This window comes from Mus musculus, chromosome 12, assembly GCF_000001635.26.
Source record: "Mus musculus strain C57BL/6J chromosome 12, GRCm38.p6 C57BL/6J".
NCBI classification, from domain to species: Eukaryota; Metazoa; Chordata; class Mammalia; order Rodentia; family Muridae; genus Mus; species Mus musculus.
This window is the reverse complement of record NC_000078.6, coordinates 61,352,023-61,374,511: the sequence shown is the minus strand read 5'-3', so window position 1 is coordinate 61,374,511 and position 22,489 is coordinate 61,352,023. Positions and strand designations below refer to the sequence as shown.

At 39.2% G+C, this 22,489-nt stretch overlaps 1 long non-coding RNA gene and 1 pseudogene across 1 annotated transcript in view; both read left to right on the top strand.

The window, feature by feature from the left end:
• The window catches only part of Gm45964, a 36,755-nt gene extending 23,967 nt beyond the window's left edge, over positions 1 to 12,788 (top strand). The window contains exon 3 of the long non-coding RNA XR_001780531.1: positions 12,714 to 12,788. This is a non-coding gene — a long non-coding RNA (predicted gene, 45964). The remainder of the gene's footprint in view (positions 1 to 12,713) is intronic.
• On the top strand, positions 19,820 to 21,014 carry Gm7745 (predicted gene 7745; annotated as a pseudogene).

Sequence of the window (22,489 nt, the reverse complement as noted above, 5' to 3'; positions counted from 1 at the left end):
TAATGGGTGAATTTAGTTTTGTCGTGGAATACTTTGGTTTCTCCATCTATGGTAATTGAGAGTTTGGCTGGGTATAGTAGCCTGGGCTGGAATTTGTGTTCTTTTAGTGTCTGTATAACATCTGTCCAGGCTCTTCTGGCTTTCATAGTCTCTGGTGAAAAATCTGGTGTAATTCTGATAGGCTTGCCTTTATATGTTACTTGCCCTTTTTCCCTTACTGCTTTTAGTATTCTATCTTTATTTAGTGCATTTGATGTTCTGATTATTATATGTCGGGAGGAGTTTCTTTTCTGGTCCAGTCTATTTGGAGTTCTGTAGGCTTCTTGTATGTTCATGAACATCTCTTTCTTTAGGTTTGGGAAGTTTTCTTCTTTAATTTTGTTGAAGATATTTACTGGCCCTTTAACTTGAAAATCTTCATTCTCATCCACTCCTATTATCCGTAGGTTTGGTCTTCTCATTGTGTCCTGGATTTCCTGGATGTTTTGAGTTAGGATCTTTTTGCATTTTCCATTTTCTTTGATTGTTGTGCCGATGTTCTCTATGGAATCTTCTGCACCTGAGATTCTCTCTTCCATCTCTTGTATTCTGTTGCTGATGCTGGCATCTATGGTTCCAGATTTCTTTCCTAGGGTTTCTATATCCAGCGTTGCCTCACTTTGGGTTTTCTTTATTGTGTCTACTTCCCTTTTTAGGTCTAGTATGGTTTTGCTCATTTCTATCACCTGTTTGGATGTGTTTTCCTGTTTTTCTATAAGGACTTTTACCTGTTTGGTTGTATTTTCCTGTTTTTCTTTAAGGACTTGTAACTCTTTAGTTCTCCTGTATTTCTTTAAGTGAGTTATTAAATTCCTTCTTTATGTCCTCTACCATCATCATGAGAAATGCTTTTAAATCCAGGTCTACCTTTTCAGGTGTGTTAGGATGCCCTGGACTGGGCGAAGTGGGAGTGCTGGGTTCTGATGATGGTGAGTAGTCTTGGTTCCTGTTAGTAGGATTCTTACAATTATCTTTCACCATCTGGCAATCTCTGGAGTTAGTTGTTATAGTTGTCTTTGTTTAGAGATTGTTCCTCTGTTGATTTTGTTACACTCTATCAGCAGACGTGGGAGACTAGCTCTCTCCTCTGAGTTTCAGTGGTCAGAGCAGTCTCTGCAGGCAAGCTCTCCTCTTTCAGGGAAGGTGCACATTTATCTGGTGTTTGGACCTCCTCCTGGCTGAAGATGAAGGCCCAAAACAGGATCTTTCCCAGAAGCTGTGTTGCTTTGGCCAGGAAGGTGGCCGGTTGTCTGGAGCCGAAGATGGCTCTGCCTCAGAAGCTCTGTGGCTCTTGCCTGTCCCAGAAACGGCTAGCCTATGTATTCCACACCGTCACCCGTGCAGCCTGCCCTCCGTGGAGTCCCGGAGCCAAGGAGGCTCCCACCGGGTCCTGAGGCAGAAACCTCTCGGGCCAGGCGGACCCCTGTGCTCTCACCAGGAAGGTGGCCGGTTGCCTGGAGCCGAAGATGGCTCTGCCTCAGAAGCTCTGTGGCTCTTGCCTGTCCCAGAAACGGCTAGCCTCTGTATTCCACACCGTCACCCGTGCAGCCTGCCCTCCGCAGAGTCATGGTTAGGTTAGAGAAGTTTTCTTCTATGATTTTGTTGAAAATGTTTTCTGGCCCTTTGGATTGAGAATCTTCACTCTCTTCTATATATATTTTTCTTAGGTTTTATTATTATTATTATTATTATTATTATTATTATTATTACTATTACCAAATTTCCGGGATATTTTGGTTTAGGAGGTTCTTATGATTTGTATATTTTGACTGTTTTCTCAATATCTTCCATGGTATTTTCTATGGCTGAAATTATCTCTTCTATCTCCTGTATTATGTTGATTATGGTTGCATCTGTAATTCTTGATCTTTTTCCTAGGCTTTCTATCTGCAGGATTGTCTCCCTTTGTGATTTCTTTACTGTTTTTATTTTCATTTTTAGACCATGGATGGTTTTGTTCAATTCCTTCACCTGTTTGATTGGTTTTTATTTCCTGTATTTCTTTAAAGGATTTATGTGTTTCCATTTTAAGGGAGTCTACCTGTGTACCTGTGTTATCCTGTATTTCTTTAAGGGGGTTATTTATGCCTGCCTTAAATTCCTCTGTCATCGTCATGAGATGGTCATTTAAGTCAAGATCCTTCTTTTTATGTGAGATAGAGCATCTAGGGCCTGCTGTGGTGGAAGAACTGGATTTTATAGTGCCAAGTGGCATTGGTTTCTGTTGCTTATATTCTTATGCCTGCTTTTCACCATCTTGTTATATCTGGTGTTAACTGGCCATGCTATATCTTACTGGAGCTTGTCCCTGCTGTGGCCCTTGTTATGTTCAACCTCCTTGTGTCAGGCTGTCTCTTGGTATGGCAAGAGGTCTACACTGGTGATCTGCCCAGGCATTGCTGTTGGCAGGAAGAGGATGTGTCTCTGGCAGGGTGGATAGGTCCCACCTCTGCTGAGGCATGCACAGGTTCCAGTTAGGTCAGGTATTAGGGTGGGAGTTGGGGGCTCACCTTTGAGCCTGGTTGTAACAGAATTACTGCATGGCATGTTGTCTCTGCGTGTGGGAGGGGTCTATGCATGCAGGATCTCTCCAGGGCAGAGTTGCAGGCCCAGAAGGAAGATGTGCCTCTTCTTGTTATTGATCAATGTAAATGTAATATGTATCAATATTTTGTGTTTTTGAAATTTTCCCAACCAAGAAATTTGTCCCTTGCTTTAAAATAGAGCTTTAGACAAATTTGTAGGAGATGGGTAAAATACAACTGCACAAAATATACTATGAGTGATCTCTATCTTTTTTCGTAATATAGTATTTGCTCCCTTGGGTAATCTTCAAAGCTGGGCCTCCACGGTCTGCACTACTCTCAGCATTACTGTTTTCCTGGTTCCTACCAGATTTGTCTCTTAAGCTCTATACCTTTCTTTTCTAATTAAATATTCCAACATTTTCTGCATTTCTTAGAAAAAAAAAAAAAACACAGTCAGGTTTTTGTTGTTTTTGTGCATAAGCCTACATCTACAACCAGAGAACTCTTAAGCAGTATTTTGCTTAAATACAACATAATTGAAACACAAGGTCAGCACAGATGACAAAAATTTATTGTAATCAAGCTGCTACAACTTTGCCATCTTGCAGACAGGATCAAACTAAGTTCATGTTTTCAGGCTCAGGAAACAACTTCTATCCTAACTAAGATTCCCTTGCTTAACCTCTTATGTCAAAATATGATTGGACAGTGATACAGCTCACCCTGCGGCCTTCCCATTAAGGTTTAATATTTTAAATATACTATACAGTGTACCTTCAAGGTCATAGTTCAACCCCTTAGTCTGTTCTTGCCCCCCCCCCCAATAAATCAGGATGTCTGAACACAGACAACTGTTTCCCTACAACAGAATCTGTTCAGCTATTGCGAAGTTCTCAGCTCTCCAAAGTCCTGGGACATTAAATTTCATTTCTTCTTATGATGAAATGGAGATGGAAAATATGGCTGTTCAGAAAGTAAGTTTCTTTTGCTTGTTCTCAAGAACACTTGTACTTATTTTAGATTGTAGTTTGTACCTACATTGAGGACAAATGTATTTAAAATTTGAGCCCTGCTAATAGCGTTCAACATTTATTTTGAAAGACCAGAGAGTATGATCATACAATTAAAAATCAGTCATTTCATAAAAATGGTTGATTTCTATCTAAATCGCTATCACTTTTCCATATAGCTTCTTTAAAATGCTCCCACATTTTGTACTTTTTAAATGGAGTGAGAGGAGGATTCTCAGAATAGCTGTCTTCCTACCTTGTTAATGTTGGCCATATCTTTAAAATCCTTGCAATGAGTTTACTGAAAGTATTTTATTATCTACACTAGTTATTCCCTTAGAAAATACCAGAACATGTGCGAATTCTTTATTAATACCTGGAACGATCAAGATTATTCATAATTTCCACAGCATTTTACAATTTGTATTGGCTCCAATGAGAAAACAGCCATCAATCTAAATGTTGATTCTTCTATATAGACAAATAGGTAGGATGGGTGCAAAGAGGCTCACTACTTTACATTCATGCCAACTGAATCAAACAATAAACAGCTATATTTGAGAGTTGGATAATAGTTTAGTTTGGGTATGGGAAAACTTGACATTTTCTTCATCGGCCTGAAAATAAAGTATATTAAAAAATAAGATTAATCGAGACTCGAGCCCCGGGCTACCTTGCCAGCAGAGTCTTGCCCAACACCCGCAAGGGCCCACACGGGACTCCCCACGGGACCCTAAGACCTCTGGTGAGTGGACCACAGTGCCTGCCCCAATCCAATCGCGCGGAACTTGAGACTGCGGTACATAGGGAAGCAGGCTACCCGGGCCTGATCTGGGGCACAAGTCCCTTCCGCTCGACTCGAGACTCGAGCCCCGGGCTACCTTGACAGCAGAGTCTTGCCCAACACCCGCAAGGGCCCACACGGGACTCCCCACGGGACCCTAAGACCTCTGGTGAGTGGACCACAGTGCCTGCCCCAATCCAATCGCGCGGAACTTGAGACTGCGGTACATAGGGAAGCAGGCTACCCGGGCCTGATCTGGGGCACAAGTCCCTTCCGCTCGACTCGAGACTCGAGACCCGGGCTACCTTGCCAGCAGAGTCTTGCCCAACACCCGCAAGGGTCCACACGGGACTCCCCACGGGACCCTAAGACCTCTGGTGAGTGGATCACAGTGCCTGCCCCAATCCAATCGCGCAGAACTCGAGACTGCGGTACATAGGGAAGCAGGCTACCCGGGCCTGATCTGGGGCACAAGTCCCTTCCGCTCGACTCGAGACTCGAGCCCCGAGCCCCGGGCTACCTTGCCAGCAGAGTCTTGCCCAACACCCGCAAGGGTCCACACGGGACTCCCCACGGGACCCTAAGACCTCTGGTGAGTGGACCACAGTGCCTGCCCCAATCCAATCGCGCGGAACTTGAGACTGCGGTACATAGGGAAGCAGGCTACCCGGGCCTGATCTGGGGCACAAGTCCCTTCCACTCCACTCGAGCCCCGGCTACCTTGCCAGCTGAGTCGCCTGACACCCGCAAGGGCCCACACAGGATTCCACACGTGATCCTAAGACCTCTAGTGAGTGGAACACAACTTCTGCCAGGAGTCTGGTTCGAACACCAGATATCTGGGTACCTGCCTTGCAAGAAGAGAGCTTGCCTGCAGAGAATACTCTGCCCACTGAAACTAAGGAGAGTGCTACCCTCCAGGTCTGCTCATAGAGGCTAACAGAGTCACCTGAAGAACAAGCTCTTAACAGTGACAACTAAAACAGCTAGCTTCAGAGATTACCAGATGGCGAAAGGCAAACGTAAGAATCCTACTAACAGAAATCAAGACCACTCACCATCATCAGAACGCAGCACTCCCACCCCACCTAGTCCTGGGCACCCCAACACAACCGAAAATCTAGACCCAGATTTAAAAACATTTCTCATGATGATGATAGAGGACATCAAGAAGGACTTTCATAAGTCACTTAAAGATTTACAGGAGAGCACTGCTAAAGAGTTACAGGCTCTTAAAGAAAAGCAGGAAAACACAGCCAAACAGGTGATGGAAATGAACAAAACCATACTAGAACTAAAAGGGGAAGTAGACACAATAAAGAAAACCCAAAGCGAGGCAACGCTGGAGATAGAAACCCTAGGAAAGAGATCTGGAACCATAGATGCGAGCATCAGCAACAGAATACAAGAAATGGAAGAGAGAATCTCAGGTGCAGAAGATTCCATAGAGAACATCGACACAACAGTCAAAGAAAATACAAAATGCAAAAGGATCCTAACTCAAAACATCCAGGTAATCCAGGACACAATGAGAAGACCAAACCTACGGATAATAGGAATTGATGAGAATGAAGATTTTCAACTTAAAGGGCCAGCTAATATCTTCAACAAAATAATAGAAGAAAACTTCCCAAACATAAAAAAAGAGATGCCATGATCATACAAGAAGCATACAGAACTCCAAATAGACTGGACCAGAAAAGAAATTCCTCCCGACACATAATAATCAGAACAACAAATGCACTAAATAAAGATAGAATATTAAAAGCAGTAAGGGAGAAAGTTCAAGTAACATATAAAGGAAGGCCTATCAGAATTACACCAGACTTTTCACCAGAGACTATGAAAGCCAGAAGAGCCTGGACAGATGTTATACAGACACTAAGAGAACACAAATGCCAGCCCAGGCTACTATACCCGGCCAAACTCTCAATTACCATAGATGGAGAAACCAAAGTATTCCACGACAAAACCAAGTTCACACAATATCTTTCCACGAATCCAGCCCTTCAAAGGATAATAACAGAAAAGAAGCAATACAAGGACGGAAATCACGCCCTAGAACAACCAAGAAAGTAATCATTCAACAAACCAAAAAGAAGACAGCCACAAGAACAGAATGCCAACTCTAACAACAAAAATAAAAGGGAGCAACAATTACTTTTCCTTAATATCTCTTAATATCAATGGACTCAATTCCCCAATAAAAAGACATAGACTAACAGACTGGCTACACAAACAGGACCCAACATTCTGCTGCTTACAGGAAACCCATCTCAGGGAAAAAGACAGACACTACCTCAGAGTGAAAGGCTGGAAAACAATTTTCCAAGCAAATGGACTGAAGAAACAAGCTGGAGTAGCCATTTTAATATCGGATAAAATCGACTTCCAACCCAAAGTTATCAAAAAAGACAAGGAGGGACACTTCATACTCATCAAAGGTAAAATCCTCCAAGAGGAACTCTCAATTCTGAATATCTACGCACCAAATGCCAGGGCAGCCACATTCATTAGAGACACTTTAGTAAAGCTCAAAGCATACATTGCACCTCACACAATAATAGTGGGAGACTTCAACACACCACTTTCTTCAAAGGACAGATCGTGGAAACAGAAACTAAACAGGGACACAGTGAAACTAACAGAAGTTATGAAACAAATGGACCTGACAGATATCTACAGAACATTTTATCCTAAAACAAAAGGATATACCTTCTTCTCAGCACCTCACGGGACCTTCTCCAAAATTGACCATATAATTGGTCACAAAACAGGCCTCAATAGATACAAAAATATTGAAATTGTCCCATGTATCCTATCAGACCACCATGGCCTAAGACTGATCTTCAATAACAACATAAATAATGGAAAGCCAACATTCACGTGGAAACTGAATAACACTCTTCTCAATGATACCTTGGTCAAGGAAGGAATAAAGAAAGAAATTAAAGACTTTTTAGAGTTTAATGAAAATGAAGCCACAACGTACCCAAACCTATGGGACACAATGAAAGCATTTCTAAGAGGGAAACTCATAGCGCTGAGTGCCTCCAAGAAGAAACGGGAGACAGCACATACTAGCAGCTTGACAACACATCTAAAAGCCCTAGAAAAAAAGGAAGCAAATTCACCCAAGAGGAGTAGACAGCAGGAAATAATCAAACTCAGGGGTGAAATCAACCTAGTGGAAACAAGAAGAACTATTCAAAGAATTAACCAAACGAGGAGTTGGTTCTTTGAGAAAATCAACAAGATAGATAAACCCTTAGCTAGACTCACTAAAGGGCACAGGGACAAAATCCTAATTAACAAAATCAGAAATGAAAAGGGAGACATAACAACAGATCCTGAAGAAATCCAAAACACCATCAGATCCTTCTACAAAAGGCTATACTCAACAAAACTGGAAAACCTGGACGAAATGGACAAATTTCTGGACAGATACCAGGTACCAAAGTTGAATCAGGATCAAGTTGACCATCTAAACAGTCCCATATCACCTAAAGAAATAGAAGCAGTTATTAATAGTCTCCCAACCAAAAAAAGCCCAGGACCAGATGGGTTTAGTGCAGAGTTCTATCAGACCTTCAAAGAAGATCTAATTCCAATTCTGCACAAACTATTTCACAAAATAGAAGTAGAAGGTACTCTACCCAACTCATTTTATGAAGCCACTATTACTCTGATACCTAAACCACAGAAAGATCCAACAAAGATAGAGAACTTCAGACCAATTTCTCTTATGAATATCGATGCAAAAATCCTCAATAAAATTCTCGCTAACCGAATCCAAGAACACATTAAAGCAATCATCCATCCTGACCAAGTAGGTTTTATTCCAGGGATGCAGGGATGGTTTAATATACGAAAATCCATCAATGTAATCCATTATATAAACAAACTCAAAGACAAAAACCACATGATCATCTCGTTAGATGCAGAAAAAGCATTTGACAAGATCCAACACCCATTCATGATAAAAGTTTTGGAAAGATCAGGAATTCAAGGCCCATACCTAAACATGATAAAAGCAATCTACAGCAAACCAGTAGCCAACATGAAAGTAAATGGAGAGAAGCTGGAAGCAATCCCACTAAAATCAGGGACTAGACAAGGCTGCCCACTTTCTCCCTACCTTTTCAACATAGTACTTGAAGTATTAGCCAGAGCAATTCGACAACAAAAGGAGATCAAGGGGATACAAATTGGAAAAGAGGAAGTCAAAATATCACTTTTTGCAGATGATATGATAGTATATATAAGTGACCCTAAAAATTCTACCAGAGAACTCCTAAACCTGATAAACAGCTTCGGTGAAGTAGCTGGATATAAAATTAACTCAAACAAGTCAATGGCCTTTCTCTATACAAAGAATAAACAGGCTGAGAAAGAAATTAGGGAAACAACACCCTTCTCAATAGTCACAAATAATATAAAATATCTTGGCGTGACTCTAACTAAGGAGGTGAAAGATCTGTATGATAAAAACTTCAAATCTCTGAAGAAAGAAATTAAAGAAGATCTCAGAAGATGGAAAGATCTCCCATGCTCATGGATTGGCAGGATCAACATTGTAAAAATGGCTATCTTGCCAAAAGCAATCTACAGATTCAATGCAATCCCCATCAAAATTCCAACTCAATTCTTCAACGAATTGGAAGGAGCAATTTGCAAATTTGTCTGGAATAACAAAAAACCTAGGATAGCAAAAAGTCTTCTCAAGGATAAAAGAACTTCTGGCGGAATCACCATGCCAGACCTAAAGCTTTACTACAGAGCAATTGTAATAAAAACTGCATGGTACTGGTATAGAGACAGACAAGTAGACCAATGGAATAGAATTGAAGATCCAGAAATGAACCCACACACCTATGGTCACTTGATCTTCGACAAGGGAGCTAAAACCATCCAGTGGAAGAAAGACAGCATTTTCAACAATTGGTGCTGGCACAACTGGTTGTTATCGTGTAGAAGAATGCGAATCGATCCATACTTATCTCCTTGTACTAAGGTCAAATCTAAGTGGATCAAGGAACTTCACATAAAACCAGAGACACTGAAACTTATAGAGGAGAAAGTGGGGAAAAGCCTTGAAGATATGGGCACAGGGGAAAAATTCCTGAACAGAACAGCAATGGCTTGTGCTGTAAGATCGAGAATCGACAAATGGGACCTAATGAAACTCCAAAGTTTCTGCAAGGCAAAAGACACCGTCAATAAGACAAAAAGACCACCAACAGATTGGGAAAGGATCTTTACCTATCCTAAATCAGATAGGGGACTAATATCCAACATATATAAAGAACTCAAGAAGGTGGACTTCAGAAAATCAAATAACCCCATTAAAAAATGGGGCTCAGAACTGAACAAAGAATTCTCACCTGAGGAATACCGAATGGCAGAGAAGCACTTGAAAAAATGTTCAACATCCTTAATCATCAGGGAAATGCAAATCAAAACAACCCTGAGATTCCACCTCACACCAGTCAGAATGGCTAAGATCAAAAATTCAGGTGACAGCAGATGCTGGCGAGGATGTGGAGAAAGAGGAACACTCCTCCATTGTTGGTGGGAGTGCAGGCTTGTACAACCACTCTGGAAATCAGTCTGGCGGTTCCTCAGAAAACTGGACATAGTACTACCGGAGGATCCAGCAATACCTCTCCTGGGCATATATCCAGAAGATGCCCCAACAGGTAAGAAGGACACATGCTCCACTATGTTCATAGCAGCCTTATTTATAATAGCCAGAAGCTGGAAAGAACCCAGATGCCCCTCAACAGAGGAATGGATACAGAAAATGTGGTACATCTACACAATGGAGTACTACTCAGCTATTAAAAAGAATGAATTTATGAAATTCCTAGCCAAATGGATGGACCTGGAGGGCATCATCCTGAGTGAGGTAACACATTCACAAAGAAACTCACACAATATGTATTCACTGATAAGTGGATATTAGCCCCAAACCTAGGATACCCAAATATAAGATATAATTTGCTAAACACATGAAACTCAAGGAGAATGAAGACTGAAGTGTGGACACTATGCCCCTCCTTAGATTTGGGAACAAAACACCCATGGAAGGAGTTACAGAGACGGAGTTTGGAGCTGAGATGAAAGGATGGACCATGTAGAGACTGCCATAGCCAGGGATCCACCCCATAATCAGCATCCAAACGCTGACACCATTGCATACACTAGCAAGATTTTATTGAAAGGACGCAGATGTAGCTGTCTCTTGTGAGACTATGCCGGGGCCCAGCAAACACAGAAGTGGATGCTCACAGTCAGCTAATGGATGGATCATAGGGCTCCCAATGGAGGAGCTAGAGAAAGTAGCCAAGGAGCTAAAGGGATCTGCAACCCTATAGGTGGAACAACATTATGAGCTAACCAGTACCCCGGAGCTCTTGACTCTAGCTGCATTTATATCAAAAGATGGCCTAGTCGGCCATCACTGGAAAGAGAGGCCCATTGGACTTGCAAACTTTATATGCCCCAGTACAGGGGAATTCCAGGGCCAAAAACGGGGAGTGGGTGGGCAGGGGAGTGGGGGTGGGTGGATATGGGGGACTTTTGGTATAGCATTGGAAATGTAAATGAGTTAAATACCTAATAAAAATGGAAAAAAAAAATAAGATTAAATCTGAATTCTCTATAAGGCCTGTCCTAAAAACTTCAGAACCTAGACAGTTTACAAACATAGCTAGTATTAAATTGTCAACTCGAGTAATGTAAGATCTGAAGGAGACTATGTTAATATTTTGATTTGTTAGAAGAAAAACTAAATTAAGTATCTTAGAGAACTAACATTGTCATAGTTCTTGGGTTTTGAAATTAAAGTATCAGCTAATCATGTTCTATCAAAAGACTCTATCTCACATGGAGAAGTCCACTCACAAATTTTTCTTTCTTACTAGATAGACATAGATTTAGCTCATACATGAAAATCAAATCTCTGGTATATTAACCATAAAGATGAAAGCAATAAACCTTTAAATGTTAAATTTAAAAAAATCAAAAGGGTAAATACTTGATACATTCGTATCTTAGAATTATATCTTATTTTTTTGACTCTGTTCTATACTGAGTTTTCTAACAAGAAGGCTAATAGAAAAAAAATCTTGTCCACAAAAAAATGTTAAAAACAAAACTACACAAAATTGTTATTTCTAACCTTTTTGACTGAAGAACATAAGACTACCAATGTGCTACTTCAACAAGATGTGGAAACATCCTTTAAATTCCCCTGTCTCCAGTACATAATCTCTCCTTATTTACCAAGACAATCTTGCTTTATGGTTATTGTAGTGGTATGCTATAGGCTTATCAATTTCTTAGATTTTAATTTTTATTAGAAATTAATATGTAATTTAATATATTTTTGAAATTTTAGAATTTGGTAGTTTGTTTGTTACAATGTTAAAGGTTTGCTAATTTAATACTATTACTTTAATGGTTGACCAATAACTTACAAGTGATTTTTAATGTTCTAGCTCTGATGTAGTCACTGATATTTATTGTTCTAACCCTGGTCTTGAATCAGAATTGTAACTGTTTCATTGCAATTGTAGAACAGATAAAATATATAAAACGTATATTCAAAAACATACTATCACATGCAGTGTTAAATTCTGCTGTATGAGAAAGGAGAAAGCAAAGTAAGGGAAACTCAATGATCCCTGGGCTCCCTGACTGAATCAGTTACCAGATAAGGGCCAGGGCAGGTGCAACCTTTGCTAAAAGTGGATGAAGATTTTACTTTGAGAAAAAAAAAGATGTAATTAAGGAAAGAATGTATCAAAATAAAGGATGTTCACTATTAATACACAGCTGAAGTTATGTGGTTTTCCTTCAGACATTGGTCTTAGGACTGATGAGTGTGTAATGAGGTAAGGCTGGAGAAAGCATGGTAGAGACTGTCTGTATATATGGTATAAATAGAAGTGAGAAAGATCAAGATGCTGAGGTACCTGAAATCATGGTTCAACCAGAATATAAAAAAGATACAGAATATTTTGAGAAATCAATTGAAAGTCCACAAAATCTTCAGAAAGTAGACTATAGCTGTGTTCATTTATTAGACATCTATATTGACCTGTCATTGTCATTCATTAGAAGTCTGTTCTTTCTCCTATATCCCATTATTATATAACCAATTTGTATAAACTTCTTTCTATTCAAATAATTTGCTTCATTATTGCATACTCTCAGATTATTAATAAATCCATATATAAACATGGTATTTTACTTTTTATTGAAAAGAGATTCTTCCCTTATATAATACAATACAACCACAATTTTACCTCCCTTAATTTCTCCTTGCTATGCTTTTCCTCCCCTCAGATTCAGCTCCAATCCATTTTCTTTTCAAAGAAGAGCAGACCTTCAAGAGACTACAGTGAAACAGGACAAAAGAAGAAACAATAAAACAGGTGAAAGCTCTTATATGAAGTCAAGATGAGGCAATCCAAAAGGACCAAAAAGAGTCTCAATAGGAGGCAAATGAGTCAGAAATACAATCTCTTCCATTGTAGAGTCCCACAGAAACACCAAGCTAACTGGTCATACATTATGCTCAGAGGACTTGATGGAGCCCCATGCAGGCCCCATGTTTGCCATTTCAGTCTATGTGAGCCTATGTGAACCCTGCTTAGGTTTAGCAGGCCATACTCTTTTAGCATACTCCCTGTCTTCTATTTCCTACAGTCATTTCTTCCTGTTCCACAGGGGACTCCAGGTCTGAGATGAGGGACCCAATAGAGACCACCAATTTAGATATTCTCTCTCTCTCTCTCTCTCCCTCTCCCCCCCGCTCTCTCTCTCTCATGTGGGTCCCACTTCCATCTCCTGCTGAAGGAAGAAGGAATCATTTTTGATGATAAGTAGACTTGGCAAAAATCTATGAGTATAAAATATTGTATTTTTAATGACAGGAAAAAACAGATTAGCTACATTAATTTAAGGAAATACAGTATTTAAAATTTTTACAGGGTTGAGAAAATGGTTTAGCCTGTAAAAGACAGGCCTGGTGACTTAAGTTGAATTCTCAGGACTGACATGGTAGAAGAGGCAACCAACTCCTAAAAATTGTCTGACTTCCACAAATATTGCAGGACAAATGTGTGTATACAAATACACACACACACACACACACACACACACACACACACACACACACACAAAGAGAGAGAATATTAAATGTAATAAAAATAACAAAAATCATAATACATTATAACATTTCCCATATGTGTCCTAAAACTGACCTAAAAGTCAATTCACACTATTAGTTGTAGAAGTAGAAGGACAGAAGGAAGGAAGGAAGGAAGGAAGGAAGGAAGGAAGGAAGGAAGGAAGGAAGGAAGGAAGAAATTTACCCATCTCTAAATATAGGCATGAGTTCTTCAGAGATTGTCATTAAGTTCTTTCCTAGCCTCTCCCTTGTTAAATCGTAATCATGGTTTTATCATATTAGAGATAAAAATAGCAAGTACTATTAATTTTGGTTTCTGTTGAAGCAACTATTGTTTCACCACCTTCATTAAAATGTGCTCAATTAACACAGGGTTTCTGTTTCTTTTATTGACTTTCTATTTGTAGACAGAAGTGACATGTACTTAGATAAGTAAGCTCATTGGTGAATACTTGATACCTTTCAGGATACTTCAGAAATGGCTTTCAAAGCCAAATGAGTAGAGAAATTGTCCTGTTTGATTAGTAATATCGCCACTTTGGGAAAGTGTTTGAATCTTCCTCTCATATAATTTTTTAATCTTAGTTATTCAGTCATTTTTCAGTTGAGTGAACTGAATCATTTCTCGTTTTCCAATTTAGAATAGAAACAGCAATTTCCTATGTTGATGATTTTAATATCATAAACAATTCTCATAAAAGATAGTAAGTCCTTATTTTTACAGATTTTTCATATTTTCTAATAATGGAATCAATGGCCCTAACATAATGAAAACTATGTGTCAAAAATTCTGTGAAATGCTTAAAAAGTAGAAGACTTTTGTTCTTCAAGGAACAGCAATTCTTGGAAGTGGGTATTCATTTTCTTTGATGAAAGAAAAGGGACAATTTGATTAAATCATTTTCCCAATGCTGTTTATATAATAAAGAACAAAACTAGGTTGCCCTTCAATCCAAGGCTGTACATACCATGCTTACTTTGTCATCAGTACATTATCTATGCACTCATAACTATTTTAAGAAATGAAGTTTTAGATGAAATGCTTTGAGAAAAGATGATTTCAATTTTTAAATGTAGTGCTTTTTATAGAGTGCATCTTGCATGCAGGGTTATGAGCTATATAGGAAATCTTCTCCTGTAAGGATTCATACATCTCTGGAGAATACCTGGAAGATTGGATAGGTGTTTCCTCCATATTCATTTCCATACAGTTTGATGCCCAATTACCATGAGCTATTTATGCATTGATCACCAAGATTTCCTTTGATAGTCCTCATTCCTTTCTGTGTTTAGTATGACTTACTGCTGTGACTGTGTTTCTTGATTCAAATGTGATTCCTACAGTTTTACTTGCACTAAGTTATCTCTTAGAAAAGCTGTCCTCTGAAGCGTTCATCAGTCCTCTGCAGCATGGCTCATCTTGAACCTTGAATGCCACTGTCTTTTTACAAGAAGAGCTTTCAACAAACTGAGCTTAAAGAATGTATTGGTTTTTCTTTTTTTTTCCTTTTTTCTTTTTTCAATTTTTTTTTTACACGCCAGACTTTATTCACTTCCTGATCATTTCCTGATCTTCCACATCCCATGCCTCCTCCCTGCCTCCTCTTTCCAAGAGGATGACCTCCAGGCCCCAAACAGACCTTTAACCTCCCTGGGACCTCCAGTCTCCTGGGGGTTGGGTGCATCTTCTCTGACTGAACCCAGACCCTGCAGTTCTCGGTTGTATGTGTGTTTGGGGCCTCATATCAGGTGGCGTATGCTGTCTGTTTGGTGGTCCAGTATTTGAGGGATCTCAGGGGTTCAAATTAATTAAGACTGCTGATCTTTCTACAGAGTCGCCCTCCACCTCAACATCTTCCAGCCTTTCCCTAATTTAACCACAGAGGTCAGCAGCTTTTGTCCATTGGTTGGGTGTAAATAACTGCAACTCACTCAGCTGCCTGCCGGGTCCCTCAGAGGGAGTGATGATAAATTCTTTTTTTTTGTGAGCGATCCATAGCCTCAGTAAGTAAGATCTTAGGACCTCCACTTGAGCTGTCATTGAACCTGGTTTTTCCTCAGGCTCCTCCCCATTTCCATCCCTGCACCCCTTTCAGACAGTAACAATTATGGATCAGATTTTTGACTGTGAGATAGCAACCCCATCCCTCACTAGATGCCCTGTTTTTCTGCTGGAGGTGGGTTCTACAAGATTCCTCTCTCCACTGTAGGGCATTTCATCTAAGATCACCTCCCACATCTCTGGTACATTTAGAAGGGTCTCCCTAATCTCCTATCTCCAGAGGTTGCCTGTTTCCATTCTTGCTGATGGCCCACAGGACTTCAGTCCTTTCCCTGACCCAGAACCAAATCATGTTCCCCTCTCCCTTGCCCCATCTCCTTTCCCTTCTAGGTCCTTTCCTCCCTCCACCCTTGTGTTTGCTTTCTTCTCCCTTCCAAGTGAGACTGTGGAGTCCTCACTTGGGCCCTTCAGCTTGTTAAACTTTTTGAGTTCTGCGGACTATATCTTCAGTATTCTGTACTTTTTTTTTCATTGATATGCACTTATTGGTTAGTAAGTAAATTGCCTGTACTTATGGGTCTGAGTTTTATCACTCAGGATATTTTCTAGTTTCATCCATGTGCCTATTAAACTCAAGATGTCCTTGTTTTTAATACCTGAGTAGTATTCCATTATGTAAATGAATCACATTTTCTGTATCCATTCTTCTGTCTTGGGACATCTGGGTTCATTCCATCTTCTGGGTAGCACAAATAAGGCAGCTATGAACAGTGGAACTTTTGCCCCTGTGTCATGGTGGGGCATCTTTTGGGTATATTCCCAAGAGTGGTATTGCTGGATCTTCAGGTAGATCTATTCAAATTTTCTGAGGAAACTCCAGACTGATTTCCAGAGTGGTTGTACAGGTTTGCAATCCCACCAGCAATGGAGGAATGTTCCTCTCTCTCCACATCCTCTCCAATATGTGTTGTCAACTGAGGTTTTGATCTTAGAAATTCTGATTGGTATAAGTTGGAATTTCAGGTTCGTTTTGATTTGCATTTCTTTAATCACTAAGGACTTTGAACATTTCTTTAGGTGCTTGTCAACCATTTGAGATTCCTCCGTTGTGAATTCTTGGTTTAGTTCTATACCCCATTTTTTATATTGGTATATTATTTTAATTAGTTATTTTCTTTATTTACATTTCAAATGTTATCCCCTTTCTTGATTTCTCCTCTGAAAATACCCCAATTTTTGATTGTGTTGTTTGGGGTTTTTTTGTTGTTGTTTTTGTGTTTTGATTTGTTTGGTTTGGTTTGGTGGTTAGCTTCTTGAGTTCTTTATATATTTTGAATATTAGCCCTTTGTCAGATGTGGGGTTAACAAAGATGGTTTTCTCCTGATCTGTAGGCTTCTGATTTGTCTTATTGACTATGTTCTTTGCTTTACAGAAGTTTTCCAGTTTCATGAAGTACATTTATGAATTCTTGATCTTAAAGAATGAGCCATTGGAGTTCTGTTTAGGAAATTTCCCCATACCATTGAGTTCAAGTCTCTTTCCCAATTTCTTTTCTGCTAGATTTAGTGTATCTGGTTTTATGTTGAGGTCCTTGATCCACTTGGACTTGAGTTTTGTGCAAGGTGAAAAATATGAGTCTATTTTTATTTTTGTACATACAGAGAGCCAGTTAGACCTGTAGCATGTATTAAAGATGTTATCTCTTTTCCATTGTATACTTCGGCTTCTTTTAATATTTTTTTAATTTTTAATTTTTTTATTTTCTTTGAAATAACATTGCAACTTAGTATTCACTTTAACTTAATTACTTTCTTTTCTAATTATTTTACATTGATCATTATAATTATTATTATTATCTTTTGGTTTGGTGGCAATTTTTTTTCAATTTACATTTAGGTATTTTCTTCATTTACATTTCAAATGCTACCCCAAAAGTTCACCCCACTCTCCCCTACCCACCCACTCCCAATTCTTGGCCTTGGCATTCCCCTGTACTGAGGCATATAAAGTTTGCAAGCCCAAGGGGTCTCTCTTCCCAATGATGTTCAACTAGGCCATCTTCTGCTACATATGCAGATAGAGACACAAGCTGCGGGGGTGCTGATTAGTTCATAATGTTGTCCCACCTATAGGGATGTAGACCGCTTAGGCTCCTTGGGTACTTTCTCTAGCTCCTCCATTGGGGGCCCTGTGTTCCATCCAATAGCTGACAGTGAGCATCCACTTCTGTGTTTGCCAGGCACTGGCATAGCCTCTCAAGAGCCAGCTATATCAGAGTCCTGTCAGCAAAATCTTGCTGGTGTATGCAATGGTGTCAGCATTTGGTGCCTGATTATGGGATGAATCCCTGGGTATGGCAGTCTCTAGATGGTCCATCCTTTCATCTCAGCTCCAAACTTTGTCTCTGTAACTCCTTCCATGGGTGTTTTGTTCCCTATTCTAAGAAGGGGCAAAGTGTCCACACTTTGGTCTTCGTTCTTCTTGAGTTTCATGTGCTTTGTATCTTGTATCTTGCGTACTCTAAGTTTCTGGGCTAATATCCACTTATCAGTGATTACATATCATGTGAGTTCTTTTGTGACTGGGTTACCTCACTCAGGATGATACCCTCCAGGTCCATCCATTAGCCTAGGAATTTCATAAATTCATTCTTTTTAATTGCTGAGTAGTACTACTTTTCCTTAATATCTTTTAATATCAATAGACTCAGTTCCCCAATAAAAAACATAGTCTAACAGACTGGCTACACAAACAGGAACCAACATTATACTGCTTATAGGAAACCCATCTCAGGGACAAAGACAGACACTATCTCAGAGTGAAAGGTGAGAAAACAATTTTCCAAGCAAACAGTCTGAAGAAACAAGCTGGAGTAGCCATTCTAATATCGAATAAAATTGACTTCCAACCCAAAGTTATCAAAAAAGACAAGGAGGAGCACTTCATACTCATCAAAGGTAAAATCTTCCAAGAGGAACTTTCAATTCTGAATTATCTATGCTCCAAATGCAAGGGCAGCCACATTCATTAGAGAAACTTTAGTAAAGCACAAAGCACACATTGCACCTCACACAATAATAGTGGGTGACTTCAGCACCCCACTTTCATCAATGGACAGTCCCTGGAAACAGAAACTAAACAGGGACACAGTGAAACTAACAGAAGTTATGAAACAAATGGTTTTAACAGATATCTATAGAACATTTTTTGAGTTAATGTTTTTAATTAGGTATTTTCCTCATTTACATTTCCCAAAGCTACCCCAAAAGTCCCCCATACCCACCCACCCCCACTCCTCTACCCAGCCACTCCCCCTTTTTTGGCCCTGGCATTCCCCTATACTGGGGCATATAAAGTTTGCAAGTCCAATGGGCCTCTTTTTCCAGTGATGGCCAACTAGGCCATCTTTTGATACATATGCAGCTAGAGACAAGAGCTCCGGGGTACTGGTTAGTTCATATTGTTGTTCCACCTATAGGGTTGCAGTTCCCTTTCGCTCCTGGGGTACTTTCTCTAGCTCCTCCATTGGGGGCCCTGTGATCCATCCAATAGCTGACTGTGAGCATCCACTTCTGTGTTTGCTAGGCCCCGGCATAGTCTTACAAATGGTCTACAGAACATTTTATCCTAAAACAAAAGGATATACCTTCTTCTCAACACCTCATGGTACCTCCTCCAAAATTGACCATATAATTGGTCACAAAACAGGCCTCACCAGATACAAAAATATTGAAATTGTCCCATGCATCCTATCAGATCACCATGGACTAAGGTTGATGATCTTCAATAACAACATAAATAATAGAAAGCCAACATTCACGTGGAAACTGAACAACACTCTCCTCATTGATACCTTGGTCAAGGAAGGAATAAAGAAAAAAAATTAAAGACTTTTTAGAGTTTAATGAAAATGAAGCCAAAACATACCCAAACTTATGGGACACAATGATCATTAAAATTTATAGAAATGTTAGAAAAGCAGAATTTAATTTCTTAACAGTATAGTAATACACTGCATGAAATATTTTAATTATTATGTAGAAAATAGTAATTTAGTAGAGTAAAATATGCAAAGACTGTCTAAACACTAGTTTCATATAAACAAGTTTAAAATAAAATAATACTTTATAAAATAGGACAAGTATTTAATTTTGCTGACAAAATAAGATCTAACTATGTTATTGAAAAATAAACATTTTGAGGCTCTCTATTCCTCCTTGTTCCAGAGACAGCCGCATCTTCTTGTGCAGTGCCAGCCTCATCCCATAGACAAAATGGTGAATTTCAGTTTGAATGTATTTGGCTGTATTTGGTACCTAGTTACCAGGGCTGCCATCTGATTGTTGCCATCAACGACTCCTTTATTGATCTCAACTACATGGTCTACATGTTCCAGTATGACTCCACCCATGGCAAATTCAATGGCATTTTCAAGGCTGAGAATGGGAAGCTTGTCATCAACGGGAAGCCCATCACCATCTTCCAGGAGCGAGATCCTGCTAATATCAAATGGGTTGATGCTGGTGCTGAGTATGTTGTGGAGTCTACTGGTGCCTTCACTACCGTGGAGAAGGCCAGGAACCACTTGAAGTATGGGGTCAAAAGTGTCATCATCTCTACCCCTTTGTCCAATGCCTCCATATTTGTGATGGGTATGAACCATGAGAAATATGACAACTCACTCAAAATTGTCAACAATGCATTCTGTAGCACCAACTGCTTAGCTCCAATCTCCAAGGTCATCCATGACAACTTTGTCATTATGGAAGGACTCATGACCATGGTCCATGCCATTACTGCCACTCAGAAAACTGTGGATGACCCCTCTGGAAAGCTTTGGAGAGATGGCTGTGGGGCTGCCCAGAACATCATCTCTGCGTCCACTGGTGCTGCCAAGGCTGTGGGCAAGGTCATCCCAGAGTTAAATGGGAAGCTTCTTGGCATGGCCTTCCATGTTCCTACCCCAATGTATCTATGGTGGATCTGACATGCTGCCTGGAGAAACCTGCCAAGTATGATGACATCATAAAGGTGGCGAAGCAGGCATCTAAGGACCCACTGAAGGGCATCCTGGGCTACACTGAGGATCAGGTTGTCTCCTGAGACTTCAACAGCCACTCCCACTCTTCCACCTTTGATGCCATTGCTCTCAATGACAACTTTGTAAAGCTCGTTTCCAGGTATGACAATGAATATGGCTATAGCAACAGGGTGGTGGACCTCATGGCCTACATGGCCTCCAAGGGATAAGAAACCCTGGACCATCCACCCCAAAAGGGCACTGAGAGCAAGAAAGAGGCTCTCAGTTGCTGAGGAGTCCCTATCCCAACTCAGCCCCCAACACTGAGCATATCCCTCACAATTTCCATCCCAGAACCCCATAATAACAGGAGGGGCATAGAGGGCTCAAACTACTCTCTTTAATATCATCAATAAATTTCATTGCACCCAGGGCGGGGGGCATTTTGAAAGCTTAAACAAATATATATTAATTGTCGGCATTAGAAAATGAGAAAGTATGCTCTAAGAATAGACTCAGCAGCAGTTATTTAAACATTATTTACATTAGGGAAATTTTCTAAGCAACATGCCCAACAATTTTACATTGGATATCTTCATAACAGTGCACTGTTTTAAACATTATCATATTCATTTTAAATTAAAATTTACCTCTTTGGTAAACATTGAAGCTCTATTAGAAAATAATATGCATGAAAAATTTGGGTTTTCTTCTTACTATACATGCTGATGGCATTTTTACTGATTGGATCAAAATGTCAGAGTTTCATTTTATATGCAACACAACTTAAATATTAAATCTGTATATTTTTTAATACCTAGTATGTATTCATTCTTTAAGTTCTGTACATGCACTAACAAACCAGGGTCATTAAAGTAAGGAGACTATCCATATTATTTTTAATCTTTTATTTATTTTGTAAGTTTGTTTTTGTTACTCAATGATGAAGCAATATTGTTTACTAGTACTTAAAAATGATGTGAAGCAGTTAATATATGTCAACTATCAGAGTAGTTTCTAAGTGAGTCCATTTCCCTAATAGTTTTGATTTAAAAAAAGCCATAAATAGATGCTTCATGTTATCATGCTATATAAGGTATACTTGTAGTTGGAGAATAATACATATATATATATATATATATATATGTATATATATATATATATATATATATATATATATATGGCTATAATTGTGTTTTTGATCTTGAATGAATTGTGATTTTTAACCTGAGTGAAATTTTTGGAACACACACAGTATATATTAATAATGATTATGATGTTACGAAATAATAAACACAGTTATTACATTGTTCACTGTTAATGAAGAATTTCTTCAATTAAAATTGTCTTAAGCCTGTTTTAAAAAGTGAGTATATCACATTCAACAATGATTCATATTAACAAGAAAAGGATTATATTTTTAGAGAAACGATCTGAAAAAAATGAGACTAATTTTTCAATATCAGATTGAAGTAAAATCCATTTTCTAAGATTTGTGGTAGTATTGTATAAAATGAAATATACCTTTTAGATAGAGGACTAGATTATGGCCATTCAATAATGACACAGTAAAAATGATAAAAATTAAAAAATTAAAAAAAGGAAAAAGAAAGGCAAATCAAATATATATTTGAACGCAATGTCATTAATCTAGCTTTAGACACTGGATTCATGCTGTTTCCTTCTGTCTCTCTCTTCCTGTCTCTGTCTTGGTCTCTGTCTCTGTATCTCTGTATCTCTGATTCTCTCTGTCTCTCTCTCTCTCTCTCTCTGTCTCTCTGTCTGTCTCTCTCTCTGTATGTGTGTGTGCATGTGGGTATATGTTTGTGTCTGACAGAATGGACCACATACTAAAGATATTTTGTAAATTTTATAATAAAAATATTAAGCTTGCTTTCAGAAATTT